Below are 16,047 nucleotides of genomic sequence, written 5' to 3' on the forward strand. Positions count from 1 at the left end.
AGGCTGCATTATTATTTTTATTCCGTTGTACAATCGAAAACTAGTAGAGGAATGTTGTCTTAATTTCTTAAGGGGGTATCCTGAATTAGAAGGTTTAAAAATAGCGGTTTTTTGTAAATTTTTTTAGAATGGAAAAAAATAATTATTTCTATCGAACTTTTTATCCTATTTTCATACATATTCGAGTAGTCTGTACAAATTTGTTCAACAAGAAATATTCAACTTAGGGCACCTCACAATTAAAACCTCCTATCGGCGGAAAGATGCAGGTCGTAATTTTGGTTTGACACAAAAAAACCAAAAGAAATCTTCATTTTCATATATTTTTCTTCTATGTGAACTAAGAAAAACCCGCAAAAATGGCGAAATGTGAAATTACTGCAAGTTTGAAAAAAAAGAACGAGTTCTTTGGGTGAAAAAAATCACTTTAAATTGATAAAAAAGTTGTTTGAACAATTTTTTATATGAATTTTCTTAGTTCACATAAAAGTAAAATGTATGAAAATGAAAATTTCTTTTGGTTTTCTTGGACTCCATTTGAATATTTCTTGTTGAAAAAATGTATACAGAGTACACAAAATAGGAGAAAAAGTTCCATAGAATTAATTATTTTTTTCCATCCTACAAAAATTCACGTAAAACTGCTTTTTTTAGACTTCCTAATTTAAGATATCCCCTTAATTTCATGTACTTTCATGACCAATTTTACATTTTAAAACGGTTTGGATACTGACTGAATGCATCGAATGAAATTGTATTTAAAAAATAGCGAGTATAATATGTTCCTTCTTTATCGATACTATATTATTTTAATTAATTTAAAATTATACGTTGTAAACTTTGAAATTTATATTTTGTTCGAAATAAGGAGCTCGAGGAAAATATAATTTTTATTCTTTAATTCGGAGCTTCTATATAAAATTGATCATATAAAAAAGTACATTTTCACTGAGGGCAAAGGGCGCCATTAATCAAGGTGGTCTAATGGCACAACATACCCTTGGGCCAACAACAATGATAAATCTACCTACTTCGGTGTTCGCTATACCATGATCATTTTCATTGAGGATCGCTGGATATCAAATATAGACGAACGATTAACCAAATACGTAACTAAAACGCGACAGGGAAATTGAACATTTGCTTATATTTAACATGCAAATATTATTTAAGTCGAAATCTACGCATAATATTGAATTCCATATATAAACAATTAAAGGGTAAAATCTAACATTTGATCAAAGCTTCCCTCCTCCGATTAACGTGTTTAGACTCGCATGAATTCTGATATTAATGTCTTATGCATTTTTTGAACCCTTTCGATTATCGAACGGCGACTGCAGTGCCACCGCTCGAGAACGAGTAGCAGTACGAATTGAAAAATTAAAATGGTGAATATCATCGGAAAGTGGGAAGTAAATTTATAAACTGGACTTATTTGCATAATTATTTAACAAAAACGGAGCATTAGGCACAAAATCTTTTAAAGGTAAGGCGTAGAAAACTTTTCATGTGACGCGTACAGTTGCTATTAGCGTAGCAATCGATTGAAATCTACCGGCATAGACGAAAGTCGTCCGTGCGCCCGATAGAAATTGGCGGTAAACGCCAATGAATATTATCAGTGATATGAATATTAGCAGTACTCACATTATCAGTTGTACAACGATATACCAGATGTGTTCATCTAAATAGGCGTCCTGTTTGACCGTGGCTCATTGGAAAACGGAGAACTGTTTGTAATCTTTACCCGCCGTTCAAGCCGATGGTGGGTTAGGAAGAACGCCACTCGCCAACTGTCTGAAATTTTTGAATGATCGATTCATTTGGTCCCGAATGTCGTTAAATCTACAATAGATTTGTTCAATGACACTTACCAATCAAAGAACTGCGATTCGATAACGTTATAGAATGACGAAAACCTGTGGAAATTGGGAGAAACCGCTTCACGTCTTGCCTCGCTTGCCGCCATGTTGCGAATGACCTTACTTTTCGTGGGTAACCGGCTTCGTTCGGGAGTCGCCGCGAGATGTCGGAAGGGGGAAGCCAAGGCAATATGGCCGCCCAGTAGTAACACCGCTATGGCGACTTTCTTGTCAGTTTCCTAATTGTTGCCTTTTTTATATACTTTACTCGAGGTTTTTGTAAAATCTGTGTGTAGTGATAGATACAGTGCACGTCGTTTTACGATGTAAGGGTGCCAGGCGAACGTTTATACAGGACTTGACGACGTGAACACGAGAATCGTGGTAAGTGTTTTGCTATTTCGTGCGTAATCGTTTGTTCTGCCTTTCTACGGTCGCCCTCCAAACAAGGGGGCAATCAATTTGTTTACATCGTGTAGCGAATTAATTACGCACCGTCGACGGAACAATGAGGGTCGTAACTTGATTTCAATCGAGATACAACAATGCGAATCCAACGAAACATTCGAAGGCAAGCATGCGTCGCATGTCAGTTGAGCGCGTCAGTAGGTACATATAACCTCTCGTGTCTCGACGTGCTTTCCATCGTCGTTTCGTGGTAACATCGTTGTTTTCGTCCTGCGCGTTTTGATGTGACATTTACTTGAATATTCTTACGTGCACCGAAAGGATTTTTATCGACCTTTCGATACCCATACCTCGTGCTTGCATGGTACTGTTTTCCCGTTTCCGCGAACTTTCTAAAGGAAAAGTATCGATTTTATGGTGTTCCTAAATAATAGCATTGTTTAACGTTAAACGACGCGTCTGTTACCTGTGACATTCGGTTGGCCTTAACCTTCGGGCAACGAAGTTTGCAACATTTATGTTAGAAATGCTCCACTCTTGGCAAAAAATCGACTCCAAAATCTTTTCTCATATACGAAATTTATACCTCGTGTATATTTTGAAACCGTTACGTTTGATCTGCGTATTTATATTTTAAATGTTACAGAGAAAAGGATTATTCAGAATTAATCAGAAATTAAGCGCGATTCTCTACAGAAAATTACACATTACGAATGACCTTGCCCTTGAGATATATTATGCGGGGTGGAGTCCTAAGTAACCTTTAATTTCAATGACGTGAGGGTCACTCGTTGTAGTTGAGATACGCTGTTTTAAAATTGTTAAGTCGTTCAACCTAATAATTCAGATAATAGTTTATTTAGACTTACTTTACATTTTTTTTTCAAGTACCGATTTGGAGCAATCTTGCGTGTATTAAATAGCATCATATATTTTTCATTTTATATATTTACTTATGCTACAAAAAAAAAAATTTCAAACATATAATTATTATTCTTTCTATTGCCTGATACTAAAATAATGAAATTAATATTTCATGTGCAATCGACGAATTAGTCGTGGGTACACAATGTCGATGCACTCCATTCAGGGACAAATGTAAATAAAAAAGCGAATAGGTTTATACAAATAAGTGAAAACTAAATTTCAAAAAAATACATTTATTTATTTACATTTTTGCTTCGACGCAGTTCGTCGAATCTTGGTGATCGATCCGTGGATTGCATTTGAATATACAAGATAAATATTTAAATTCTTTCGAGAAGAATACGTAGTCTTTGTGTACAATACAAGATAATTCCGTTTTTTTTTTATTATTATTATTATTATTAAAAAGAGCTAGACTTTTCATTATGCAGCCAATAATGTTTAAAGAGAGGAAATATAGTTTTCTTTACGAGGGTACGTTAATTCGAGAAAACTCTTCCATCCGGTGTAACTAGATCGCGTTTACTCCTTGTACCGACGACAAATACTAATTGTCCAAGGCCACTAATGTTCTTCTCTTTGTTTGCTTACAGAGGGTGCTTAAAGAGGATCGCCATTGAGATAACATACAGGTGCGTACCGACGGAACCATTCCAAGAGGGAATGAGCGAAAACATTCAGACACTAACATCAAACGAACGTATGTTTATTTTTAGTTATATTTTATTTACCATTTGACCCGTATTATCCAGTAGCGTGCATTTTTACGAAATCATAAACGCTTACTCCGTCTTCAGGTACACGTGACTTGCGAGTGATGTTGTTATTAAAGCGATCCGTTATGGACGCGATTTATTCATTGCTTAGAATATGCTTTAATTGCGCGATAAAGTATCAATTCTCCTGCCTTTCAAATAAATCAGTAACAAGTGATTATGTTGCTTTCGTTGTACTCCGATATTGCGAGAGTATTGTTATTACTGTTGGTTTGTCGTAGGTGCATCGTTACTGGACATTTATGCAATATTTTGCTTCGGTAACACAAATTAAAACTAATTCTATCTAGTACAAATAGCAATTTGCTAAACATTTATTTCATCACACTGTGTTTTCTAAATGCTATTTATTTTGAAACGAAGTAATCTTATTGCATTCTTATATTAATATTCAGTGATTTTCAACATTTTTTTTGTGTAATACTTCATCTTAATCCCATCTCGGTATATTAATTTTCTATTAGTATTTTCATGTTTCTTTAATCCACCCTCGAATGCATCGCATTTCCTTCCTCGTTACGATTCCGTACAACATTGCACAATTTGCGTTCAACTTGTGTGCAACACATCAGGCATATATTATGGATATTCCCGCAAATACGTTTAGTTTATCTTTATATGCATGACATCGTCTATGTATTAGTAATTACGATATTAGATTAATCGAGAATGCACGACGGCGATTACTACAGTATGTCGATGATTAATGTACGTGTTTTAAACACACTTACATCTATTACTTGCCCGAAACTAAATATCAAAGGCACGATATATCAGTTATTATTGAACGTTTTATTTATTCTTGCACTCGTTGCACTTTCTTACGATTACGGTTTAAGTTTAGATAAGCTTGTACACCCAGTAATATGAATGAATTTTATAACGATATCTATAAGTTCCCCATTCTCGAGCAGTGCGATCTTTTTTCCCGAAATTTAATTGAACGTGCTGCTACTTTTTACAAGTTAAACCGTGCGAAAGTAGCCCTGAAAGAATTTTTATTTATCATTTTTTCGATTTTATCATTGTCTTTCTTACAAATTAATATTTCTATTATTGTTTGAATAAGTTTTACCGAGATTAGTCGAGGAAATAAATAATTTAGAGAGATTTTCAACCGTCACCTCATCGAAAACATTGGAAGAAATTGTTTTCCTTTAAATATATTTAATTTTTTACCGCCTGTTTTTATCCTCCTGTTTTACCAACGAATAAAACGTAGAAAAGGAAGGTAAGTTCCTTTCCAACGTCTGCAAAATCGTGTTACCGACAGGAGTAACGTAATTCCCGACATAACCAGCAATAGATAACGTTGCCAAAGCTCTTTATCGACTGCGAATTCGTGTCGCGTTCTTCCAGACCATGTACGGATATTTGATAAAAGCTCTGGCAGTGCTTTCGTACACTACGTATACCATTCGTTGCACCAAGTTTTTCTGTGTGACCCATCGTCGTTCCATAATCGATGGATGAAACTCTAGGAATATTATAAGTAGATAACCATTCGTTGCTCGCGTAGAGCACTGCTGCAAGAAGAAACGAAACCATCTGTTGGAATAGCGATAAGTGAAGAAATGTAACAGAGAAGAGGAGTGACATCAACGGAGTTGATAAGGTGTAATTATTCTACTCAGTTATCTGGATGGATAGCCAATCTTCAAGTACCTCTTCGAGTGCAGAGATTGGGGATCTGAGCCGCGAGTTATCAATATGTGGAGCACGGGCAGAGAACCTTTCGTCGGAACTAGTTGAATTCAAACAGCCCCTCGAGGACAATGAACGATATAACGAAGTCAGCTCGAGGTAAAGGATCGTTAACAGTAGCAGTGCGCACGGTATCGCGTTTAAATTAATTTGCTTGTCTCTTTAAAGAGGTATCAGACAAACGTTTCGAGATAAACTACATAGTGTGCACGAATATGATCCAATGAAAGGTAATGGGTGGCGAAAAAGTGAAAAAGGAGACCATTATTCCGTCGATTAATCACACTTTCCACGTAGCAGGCACGTAGTTTGTATAGAATTCATGCACGAACGGGTTCGGTATATCGAATAGAGGGTTGGCACTTACGTTCAGCCGAGGTTAGAGAGGGAAAGAGCAAGGTGGAAAAGCGGGAATCAAAGCCAACAAGCGGTGTGACTCGTGCTTTGGCCGTGTTGGCTTACACGCGAACAAACTTCCGATCACGCGCGCTCACATATTATTTTTAATCACTCGATATCGCGCCCGAATGCTCGTACGAGCTCCCAACGAACACAACGATTATCCGTAATTGGATTACACTTTTTCTTACTCGCTTGTACACAGACGTCCGTCCGTTACCTACCTTCAACGCGACATGCTTGATTTCAGACATCGCGGATGGTTGTTAATTCGCGTACCTTCCTTTTTTACCCTCCACCTTCTATTTATCGCAGAGAAACGTTTTCAGGAAATTGATCGGCACCTCTATGCTACTACGACGTGCTTACAGTTGAATTCATCGTTTTATGTGTTAGAAATAATTTAATTATGGACACTACCGGTGATGTTCTCGCATCGTTAATCAAATGCGCATTCGCTTTTATCGAATCGTCGTTATCGGGTATTCGTTCGTCTTTGTTTCGCGATTGTACCGAGATGGCGAGAGGGTTATCGTTAGTTTCTGTCGTCGTACTTTAAAAACAATATATAGACGAAATAATACCTATTTCGGGTTTCGTGTCGATAAAACGTAAAAATCAAATCGTTCCAAAATAATAATTCGTGAAAAGAAATATACATTCCCATGAAATACATATAAACGAGTACCAAGCCGTTATCGCGATTCCTCGAGTAAAAAGTTCAAAGAAGAAACGCTACCATGTAGGATTCTGTAGTAGGATACCATCTAAATTCAGCGTTTTCTTAATTTTCTCGACGTTCTTAACAAAGAGATATTCGCCTAACCACGAGATGCTTACATGCTTCTTGTTGGAATTCGTACCGCGATGGTAGCAAGGAGGCGCCATAGGGTATAAGGGGAAAAAGAGCAGCAAAGGGTGGAAAGTAACTGACCGCAAAAGCGACGGTGAGCTTTTTTATTTCCTTTTTCCTTCTTCTTTTTTTTTTCGCTGAGACCCCATTCGTTCATTAGACTCGAGCCGTCCGACGCGTTCGCCGGCTGAAGCTGCACTTCCCTCAGCTTCCTTTAACCGCATCCTCCGGCGCTGCCTCTCCTTTTCTCCTTCCATTTGTCTCTGTCTCTCGTTTCTCCTGCAACGCTATCTGATATTTCATAAAGAACCTCGTGTTGTACCGTGTTTTATGAAACGCGCCAGTTTTCCCGCGGTCTCTCCCCCCTCCGCTGTCGCCGCGAGATCTGGAAAAGAATGAAACCAGTTACGCGAGCGGATCGTTAAGAGCAACGTCCGATGAAATTACGAAGACGCGGAATACGGAAACGGCGGGTACGCGTCGCGCTCGAGTTGTCGCGTTATTTGGACGGGTTGTTGCCGCCGGTCTCGTCCGGCGAGTAAGGACAGCGAGGGGGACGAAAACACGACGCACAAACGTGTGGAGAATACGCCAGAGATTGGCGAGACCGTATGAATAGAGGCACGTCCGTCGGTGTGGTGGTTTTAATGACTTTAATGACCCCGCGATTACGTCGACCACAGTCACGGCGGGTTAACAGGCTATAAATAAAATCTAGACACGAGTAGCACCGGCATGCGACGGTGTTCTTTCTCGTTGAAACATCCCCAACCCTTTCGTTTGCATGTACATTGTTTACACGTATGCGATCGCTCGTCGGTTTGCCTCTAGATGGAACATCGTCTTCCATTTTCCCTCGCGGCGATTCGAATGCGTTACCTGGAAATAAGCTATCGGAATTTGGACGACGCATCGAAATGTCTCGGTACTGTTGCGAGACGTAGTATACCCTGTAGATCGATACGCATCGAGATAGCAGTTCCCACTAGGACGGTGTGTACATTTAATTATGCAGCGTCAATTACGCATAGGAAGGTTGCCTAAGTGGGGCCCTCGTTGGTTCCTGCGATTGCCATGTTTCTAACAGAGAGGACAATTTGTTTCTTGAAATAAAAAGTCGTGAAAATTCAGAGACTTAGTTTGGGCGATTACAAATTAACGATGATAAATTCTGTCAAACCGTTAAATAATACGTAACACGTTGAAATTATTGAAGTTCATCTAAGCGGCCATTGAACGTATTGTTACAAAACGTTGTTCAGAGAATCTATTCATTTATTAATCGAATCCATACCCATCACTGTCACGAAGTTTGATATGCATACCCTCTGTTAACCCCTCAAGGATTCGTTCGATCGTGCCATTTGAACGCGTCAGACGCGGGAGACCGCTTCGTGGGATTGATTATTGAAAGTCGATTAATTTCACTTAAAAATCCGCCGCTCTCGTGTCACTTTTAACGTTTCAAACGAAAGTATATAGTCGCCCTACTCTAGAAACACGAGCAATACTATTTCTTCGTGGAATAGTATCCTCTGCGGGGTCTCCACTTTCATCTATAATGTAAACAGATGTCTGGCACTTGTTAGTCAAAAATTAATGAACTCGGATGGCAAAGAATGATTCTCTCTTGACTCTTCTGACATTTCGTTGTGGCTGCATAGGGTTATTGTTTATTCAGGAGTTTGCAAAGCTATCTTCTTGGAAGGGAGTTAAGGGCTGCTGTCGCAGTCAGAAGTCGATTGAATTTTCTTGCATCGAATTCGAGACATTTTTATGGAGGAGGAACGCCTTTGAGAAAAATACTCGAATCATTGTGGACTGATCTGACGTTGATTCGAACTTCAGTCAGTGTAATAAGTATTCGTACAGGAACCATTTATTTTAAATTGAGTGCTGTGCGAATACTTCTTAGGCCGGTCGCACACGGCGCAACCGATCAGTTTCAAACCACTCTGAAACTAGTCGCATGCGACCGTGGATCCAATTCTTCAGTAGTAAAACAAAGAGCGCAAACGGTTTGCAACACTAATTTCAAATCGCACTAATTGCACTGACTGTACTTACTAATGCGATTTAACCCTTTGCGCTCGAGAGGTGACTCCCGGTCACCACTAGGTTTTACGTAGTAAATCAACCAACAATAATATTTGTTTAGGTTTCATTTCGTTGGAACTCGAAGTGTCGATAAAATGATAGTCGGTGAGGTAAAGGCGGCTTGATTCTCAAATTTCAAATTACACGGATCGGTCTACATTCTTGAAGTCAATCTAAGCTTACAATTATTATTCGTGGTAATAGAATGCTAAGAAAGCATCTCGAATAGATACCAGAACAAAAGGCCTCAGATCGAAGTAAAAGGAGACTCGACGATATCCAAATTCTCATTCAGACCTCACTGTCCACGCAAGCAACCTTCCCCAAAGCCGGAGGACCACGCGTGGGTGGAACTGGGGTTGCAGAACAGAGGGATGGCTCGTCTCGGGGATAAAGTGAACGGGTTTATGTTCGTGGATGTTTCAGGGAAACGCCGTGAGATTCGAAGTACGTACACTCGCGAATTGCGGTGGAACCTGAACGAAGCTATGGCGTAACTAGTGCCCGAGGCTGATGCTTCAGCGGCGTCTTCGAGTCTCTTGGTTTGCCAAGCGCGATCCCGTTTCTCTTACCTTTTCTGACCCCGTCTCGTTGTCACCGTTTGCCTCTCACCTTTCCTCCTTTCGAGGCGCTTTTCGAGCCTCTGGTCCTCTCCGATTCGCGCTTCTCTCTCTCGCCCCGCGTCGTTCGTTGCGGCACTTTTTTGCGAGCTTGCGTGCTAATTAATTAAGCACGCTCGAGAGAAACGGTGATTCCGAGGGGGGAAAGCGATGAGATAAAATATTCGACAAAGTTTGCTCATTTTTCAAGACCCGCGACGCCACGCGACACCGCTAGCCCCATGTTTTAAATATTGGAGAACCTTCAGACGCGCTGCTCCTTCGCGTTCGACGCCATCAGCGCTAGATCTGGACTTATCAGCGCCTGGAGCTGTCCACCTCGATAAGTCTTTGTTTTTTCTTCGACTTCGTATTGGATAATTTCGTTGCTGGATCGTTCATTTCACGATGTTTAGCGTAATACGTTAATACGTTCATCGCCATAACATCCACATGTGGATGATGAGGCTCTTTACTATATAACATAAGTAACATAACTTTTAAAGCGAGGTATTAAGGAGGATAACTCTGGTTAACATTCGTGAACTTCGATAACGTTATAATAATAAATACAACGACAAATGTTGGATTCAGTAAGTCTCGTTTGTCCCCAAACAAAATTTCATTCTCTTAGAAATGTTCGTAAATATTCACGTTGCGACCAACGTGTTAACAACTGTTCAGTTATGAAGTATACGAATAGGGCAACCACTAAGGAGCACTCTTCTAACGATCAAATCAAAGATTCTAACGTTGACCCATTAACAACTGTTTAGCTGCGGAGGATACAAAGAGTGCAACTGCTAAGAAGTACTCTTTTAACAGTCGAACCAAAGGAAGGAAGCTTCACATTAAAATTTACTAAATGTACACTTGCAAAGTACACCAACAAGGAAGCATGTTGTCAAGATGAAAGGTATGGAGAACGGTGGATGCGCGCGGTGAGTCGGCGAGACTGCGCGCTCACCGAAGAAACCAGAATACGTTATCAACAGAACCAACTGACACCTGATTTCATTACTGTCACTTAAAGAGTAAGCCAACCTTAAACCCTGCTCCACGCGATCGTACGCTTCGCCGCGTTAAGGCTAAGCCAGGTGAAACGTGGCAACCGAAGGGTATGCGCAGGTGTACGTTTTAGGTTCAAAGGCGAGCGAAATTAAACGCGAGGGTGGGTTACGAAATAAAATACCCCGGGAAAAGACGTAAATGACGATTTAAATCGCAAGCATTTGCAAAGTACCGTTGAATTTTTACTGTGCGATCGAAATCGACTACGAGGAAACTTCCTCTTGCATCGATCAAGGAATTATTAACCATTCGTTTCGGGCAAAAGTTCGGGCGATGTTAAGCCAGTTTCTGAACACACCATATATCCCCCGTTTAATCGATTCCGTGCCGCAATAGGAGGAGACAACCGAGATTCGGTGGGAATTCGTATTCTACCGAGCACTCGAACTTCTCGCGAAACCGTTAAACCGTCTGTGCAACTTATTCGTATCCTGGCATAAGAATGCACGCGTACGGTTGCGGGCCATTAGATACGTTTACCTTTTCCGAGCTGAGAACGGTGTTTCTCAGGCGATAAAGATTTGCTTTCGTGTCGCATTATAGTAAAGCCCGCTATTCGAATGCAAGCTACGGCTCTGTTTTATATGAGCCGTTCACTGCACAGATCGATTAACTCCACTGTTTGAAATATCTTAAATTTAAGTGGCAAAGCGCTTGATATAGTCGTAACCTTTTATGTTTGTAATAACTTTGGTGAATAATAAAGATTGACACCAATAAACGACAAACATTGTCACATCGTATTATTACTGTTTATTATTATTATTATTTGTACATTATTTATGGAGTTAATCGATTTGTGCAATGAACGGCTCATATAAGGGGACACCACCTTAGAATCTAAAGGAAATGCGGATATCTGAAATTATATAGGGTGTTTCGTACTTTTCTGGCAAGATTGTAGAAGCATAATCTGCAAGTGAAAACCATATTTTTATACCATAGCTTTTGATGCCTAGATCACAAAAATGGAAGTTTTAATGTTAGGGATCCATCGGTTACAAAGTTATGGGTATGTAAAGTTGAGCACTTTTGACGTATTTGAGTTGTTAATCCGACGCCATATTGGATTTTATCCATGGTCCGTTGATCGATTAACTAGAGAATGACATTAAAATGGTAAAACATGTTACGAAAATACTGTCTAACTAGGTTTGGAGTCTAATTGACCAAAAGAGCATCGATGAAAGCCAATATGGGTTCAGATTAACCTGCCAAATACGCCAAAAATGCTCGATGTTAGATATGAATAACTTTCGAACCTTCGCCATATAGTCTGGCAAGCTTTTTAGGAAAAGTCACTTTTCGAAGTTTTCTCAAACGGTATCCGCGAATAAGATATGTTATTTCGAGTTTACACATCAGATTTCAAGTAAATCGGATTAGCAGTTTTTTGGGGGGAAACTTCTTCTCTAGTTAGAAAAAACCAATTTCGAGAGAAACTCGTTGGAAGTTCGAGGAGGGTCGGGACACGCTCCACGGAAAAGTTACGCCTTCGTTAATATTACAAATTTCGCTTTAATACTTCAGGATGGAATTCTTAAAATATCAAACTCGGAGAAAATACAGAAATAACTTCGATTCTCTGAAGCCACCACGGTTTCTCTCTCCAACAGTGTGCACGTTTTCTCGAACAAAAGTACTTGAAAAAAATAAAAATAAACAGGGAGAAAAGAGTCAACCGTGCAACCACGCGTGCTCTATCGTACTCGAGCGCGTGAGAATTAGATCTAATTTATGTCGAGCGTTGCGCACGAATAGCCGCGATACAAGCTGATTTATGCGTGGGCTACCGATGCGTTGCACGTAAACTTTTGCCATTTTGTGGCACGAACTGAAATTTGTTTCTGCGACTGGTTGAAACGGTACTTGGTCGCGACTAGCTTCTATTCCCTTACAAGCTAAGACCACGATAGAAACCCACGCTAGAATTGGATATAATCAAAACAGAGTACATCCGTCGCAACCGCTTCTATCCCTATTTTAAAAAACATACTTCTAATTCAACCTAAAGGCACGTCTTTCTCCATTCAAAGCACTCATAACCGAAGCAAACCCTTCGCTCCAAAGAACTCGCCCGTCGCGAGCAAAAGGCTGCACTTTTCCCTCGCATTCACGCCGCTGAAAAATATTTGCCTCGGATTTCTCGAAAATTTCGCTCGTTTTTATTCGCACGGGCTCGCCGTGTTTCGTTTCGGGAGTAGGATCCTCGGAATTCGGAAGATTTTCAGTCACGAAGCGATCGATTACTCCGGACATTGCCAGCGCTGTCCAGCGAGTGAACAATGGACATTAGCTCTGATTAGGACATGCAACTGACACCGTATACGTAATCTAGTCTCTGTATTCCTGGAGGGCACAGAAGGTAGTACGTTCATGGTGATCCAAGGACCTGAATCCATAATAGTATTAGTGCGACGGCAGTGCTCACGGTAGAACGCCCAGGAACCATGCAATCATTGGCACGCGAGAGTGCGCCCTGTTACTGCCGGTGATAAGGACTACAATCGGGGCACCGACCGACCACTCGCTGTTCCGATGGTTTCCACCCTTAAATCGGTTAAACAGCCCCTACCCACCCCGGTCGCCCCGACGACGAACCGCAGCGTTCGTGGCATTACGTCGACGTCTTTCAACGAAAAGAACCAGCTGGCACGAGTGCGTTTTTCCCCGCGCAGTTGCATCGAAAACGAATTTAGTTGGGCCGGCTGGAATTTACTTATCGCGTCAAATTGACAGCACTTAAATGTAATAGAACGACGTAGGGCGAGGGCGGTGCAACACGTACGTAGAGAATTTGATGCGATTTAGACGGAAGAACCCTCATGGTCGATCGATTCGATTTTCCGATGCCAGTTTCTCTCCTTTTAGCAAGAATTCTTGGTTTGCTCGTGCGGTGGTTTTTGAGGGAATAGTTTTCGGTCTTCGGGGTCGATTGATAGGAGTCGGTTTATTAGAATCGAGTAAGCTTTGGTCATTCGCAACGAGGTAAGGGTTACATCCTGAATTATCGTGTTTATACCGGTATGTGTTTATTTAGTCCACTCACAATAGCCTCGTGTCGTCGATCACCGTATTCGTACAGGTAGCAAATCAAATAAACCTTCGTATTAACACATTTGCGATCGCTGACGTGAACTCACGTCCCTTGAAATTCTATTCCTGATTTCTATTCCAAATTATGATAACTTTTTATTTGATACACTACATATTTACGACATTGATATTTCAAAACATATTTTGTAATTTTTATCTTTGCCCTAACGATGTCTAGCTTCAGAATTGTATTATTATCGTTACAACTATTAGAAACGAAAATATCTGCCGGTCGCGAATGTGTTAAAAATCTCATTCAATATTTTCATTCTCGTTCAATAGTCAAGGAAAGTCCACAAAACGTTTATTTAAGCACACAAAATAACACTCACACGCAACACCACGATTGTAAAACACAGACGACGAAATCTAATACGGAGCTTTCGGTATGAGGTACAAAACTCGGTTTGGCTCGGCACGTTCGGTACGTATACATGTCGGGGATCCGTTGCCTTCTGGTCACAAGACGATCATCTCAGTTCGGGAAGGCTGTTAGAGGCTCCGTGACGTCACGATCTAATCAGCTGTCGCTAATAACAGCCTCATAACCGAATTTAGATTAGGGGAGTGGAAGGAGACCACATTGCCTCTCGATCCTTCCAGAACGAGCAGAAACGGTTGTGTTTGTGGATAGTTTGTTCCAGATCGTTCCAGTACGAAACACTCACCCTGAGAGTGTTTCGACTTTACCTCTAAACCTATGTAAGTTTGAACACTGTCTTTATTTACATTTGACCCGTCCACTGCATAATTCGATTAACTCCACTTTTTCAATAATCTTAAAATTAAGTGTCAAAGCACTTGCTAGAGTCGTAACTTTTTATATCTATAATAACTTTCCTGAATAATAAAGATCAACACCATTAAACGACAAACATACAAGATATATTATTATTATTTGTACATTATTTCATCGCATTTCTCAACTTTCTGTTTCACGGAGTTAGCCGATTTGCACAAAGAACGGTTCGTTTAACGCGAAGCTTCCGTCGATCGAATTACCTTGTTTTAGTCGGGACTTATCGGCAACATTTCCGGTATCGGGGAAGTACCGCGAATCAAAGGTCGTCTAGAGTCGTTCAGAGTATCATCGAGACACGTGCACGCACACGTTTCAACTTATTTATGTCCAACCGGGTACGTGTACACCAGACGGGCCAGAGGCTGGCTGGTAAATTTCAAGGCGCACCCCTGAAACGTACCCAGCACACGTATGAAAGCGCAATAAAGAAAAGTGGCGTTCGTGCTCGGGTGAAACGCGGACCCCGCGTTACTCGTTCACGACAATTTATTTTCGATCAAGGTGGCCATTGCTGATTAGCGCGACAATGCCAGCTTTGTTCAACGATTAACGACGTTTTATCCAATTCCACCCATTCCGTGTACCCTTCCCGTTCCGATAATCGTACATTCGAATCCGGATAAGATTTAAAGAGCCATTCTCCCCCGGACTTGCCGCGAGACGTACCAACCGTACGTAACGCTTTTCATTAAACTTTAAGCTCCCGAGCATCTACGGACGAGAAATCCTGTTGTCGGCTTACTCGGTCAATTTACGTTGCCGTCCAGCCGTTTTCAAACGGCGACGAATGTTCTTCGTAAAACCAGTCGCTACACGCTGATTTCGTTCGTGGCATGGGGAAGGGAAGAAAATGATTTCCATTGGTAGAGAAGAAGGCAAGGTTTTGCTTTAATACTAGAAAATCAAGGTTCGTTAAACCGAGAATGAATTTCATAACAAAATTAAAGGATCGCTTTATAACTCGTATCAATTACCCTGGAAAATAGCAAACTTTCTTTAATTTTGCTGAACGTAATTGAACAGTGACGGATGAGAAATCACGTTCAAGAACGAAAACTCACTTTTCGAATCTTGCATCGAACGATTTCATCGACGATGCTTCGAGTGATAGCGTCCTCTACGATTTTCTAATTACTGTAATTTTGTCAAATAGAAGTAAATTAATTTCACTCGAACGTACCGAAAACAAACTCGATCTCTAGATCACTTACCCTAATTTACAAACGAAAGCGTTAATCGATGAAATATGCCGTATCCAACACCTTCGGACCGCGCGCAGTCTATAAGCAGCAAGTTCCCCGTCCAGTCTATCGATGCAAAGCCGCGATAGCTTTCGAGATAAGGCTAGTTTTTATGCAGCTAGGTACTCGATCGCGGCGGCCGATCACCGATACTTTCTCGTACCGCGGCATTATTTTAACCTCCCCATCGAGATCTTCTTTCTTCTCTC

The 16,047-nt window shown here is 40.6% G+C and overlaps 1 long non-coding RNA gene across 2 annotated transcripts in view; it reads right to left on the bottom strand.

Annotated features, from left to right (window-relative positions):
* Positions 1-2,023, bottom strand: part of LOC128892563 (uncharacterized) — a 124,069-nt gene extending 122,046 nt beyond the window's left edge. The window contains exons 1-2 of one of the 2 annotated variants that reach the window (XR_008461095.1): positions 1,878-2,023; positions 1,651-1,800 (exon numbers count right to left, since the gene is read on the bottom strand). This is a non-coding gene — a long non-coding RNA (uncharacterized LOC128892563). The remainder of the gene's footprint in view (positions 1-1,650; positions 1,801-1,877) is intronic. The other variant, XR_008461096.1, reaches the window with a different exon arrangement.
* Positions 2,024-16,047: the final 14,024 nt, after the last annotated feature.

This window comes from Hylaeus anthracinus, unplaced genomic scaffold (assembly GCF_026225885.1).
Source record: "Hylaeus anthracinus isolate JK02 unplaced genomic scaffold, UHH_iyHylAnth1.0_haploid 12002, whole genome shotgun sequence".
In the NCBI taxonomy this organism is placed as follows: Eukaryota; Metazoa; Arthropoda; class Insecta; order Hymenoptera; family Colletidae; genus Hylaeus; species Hylaeus anthracinus.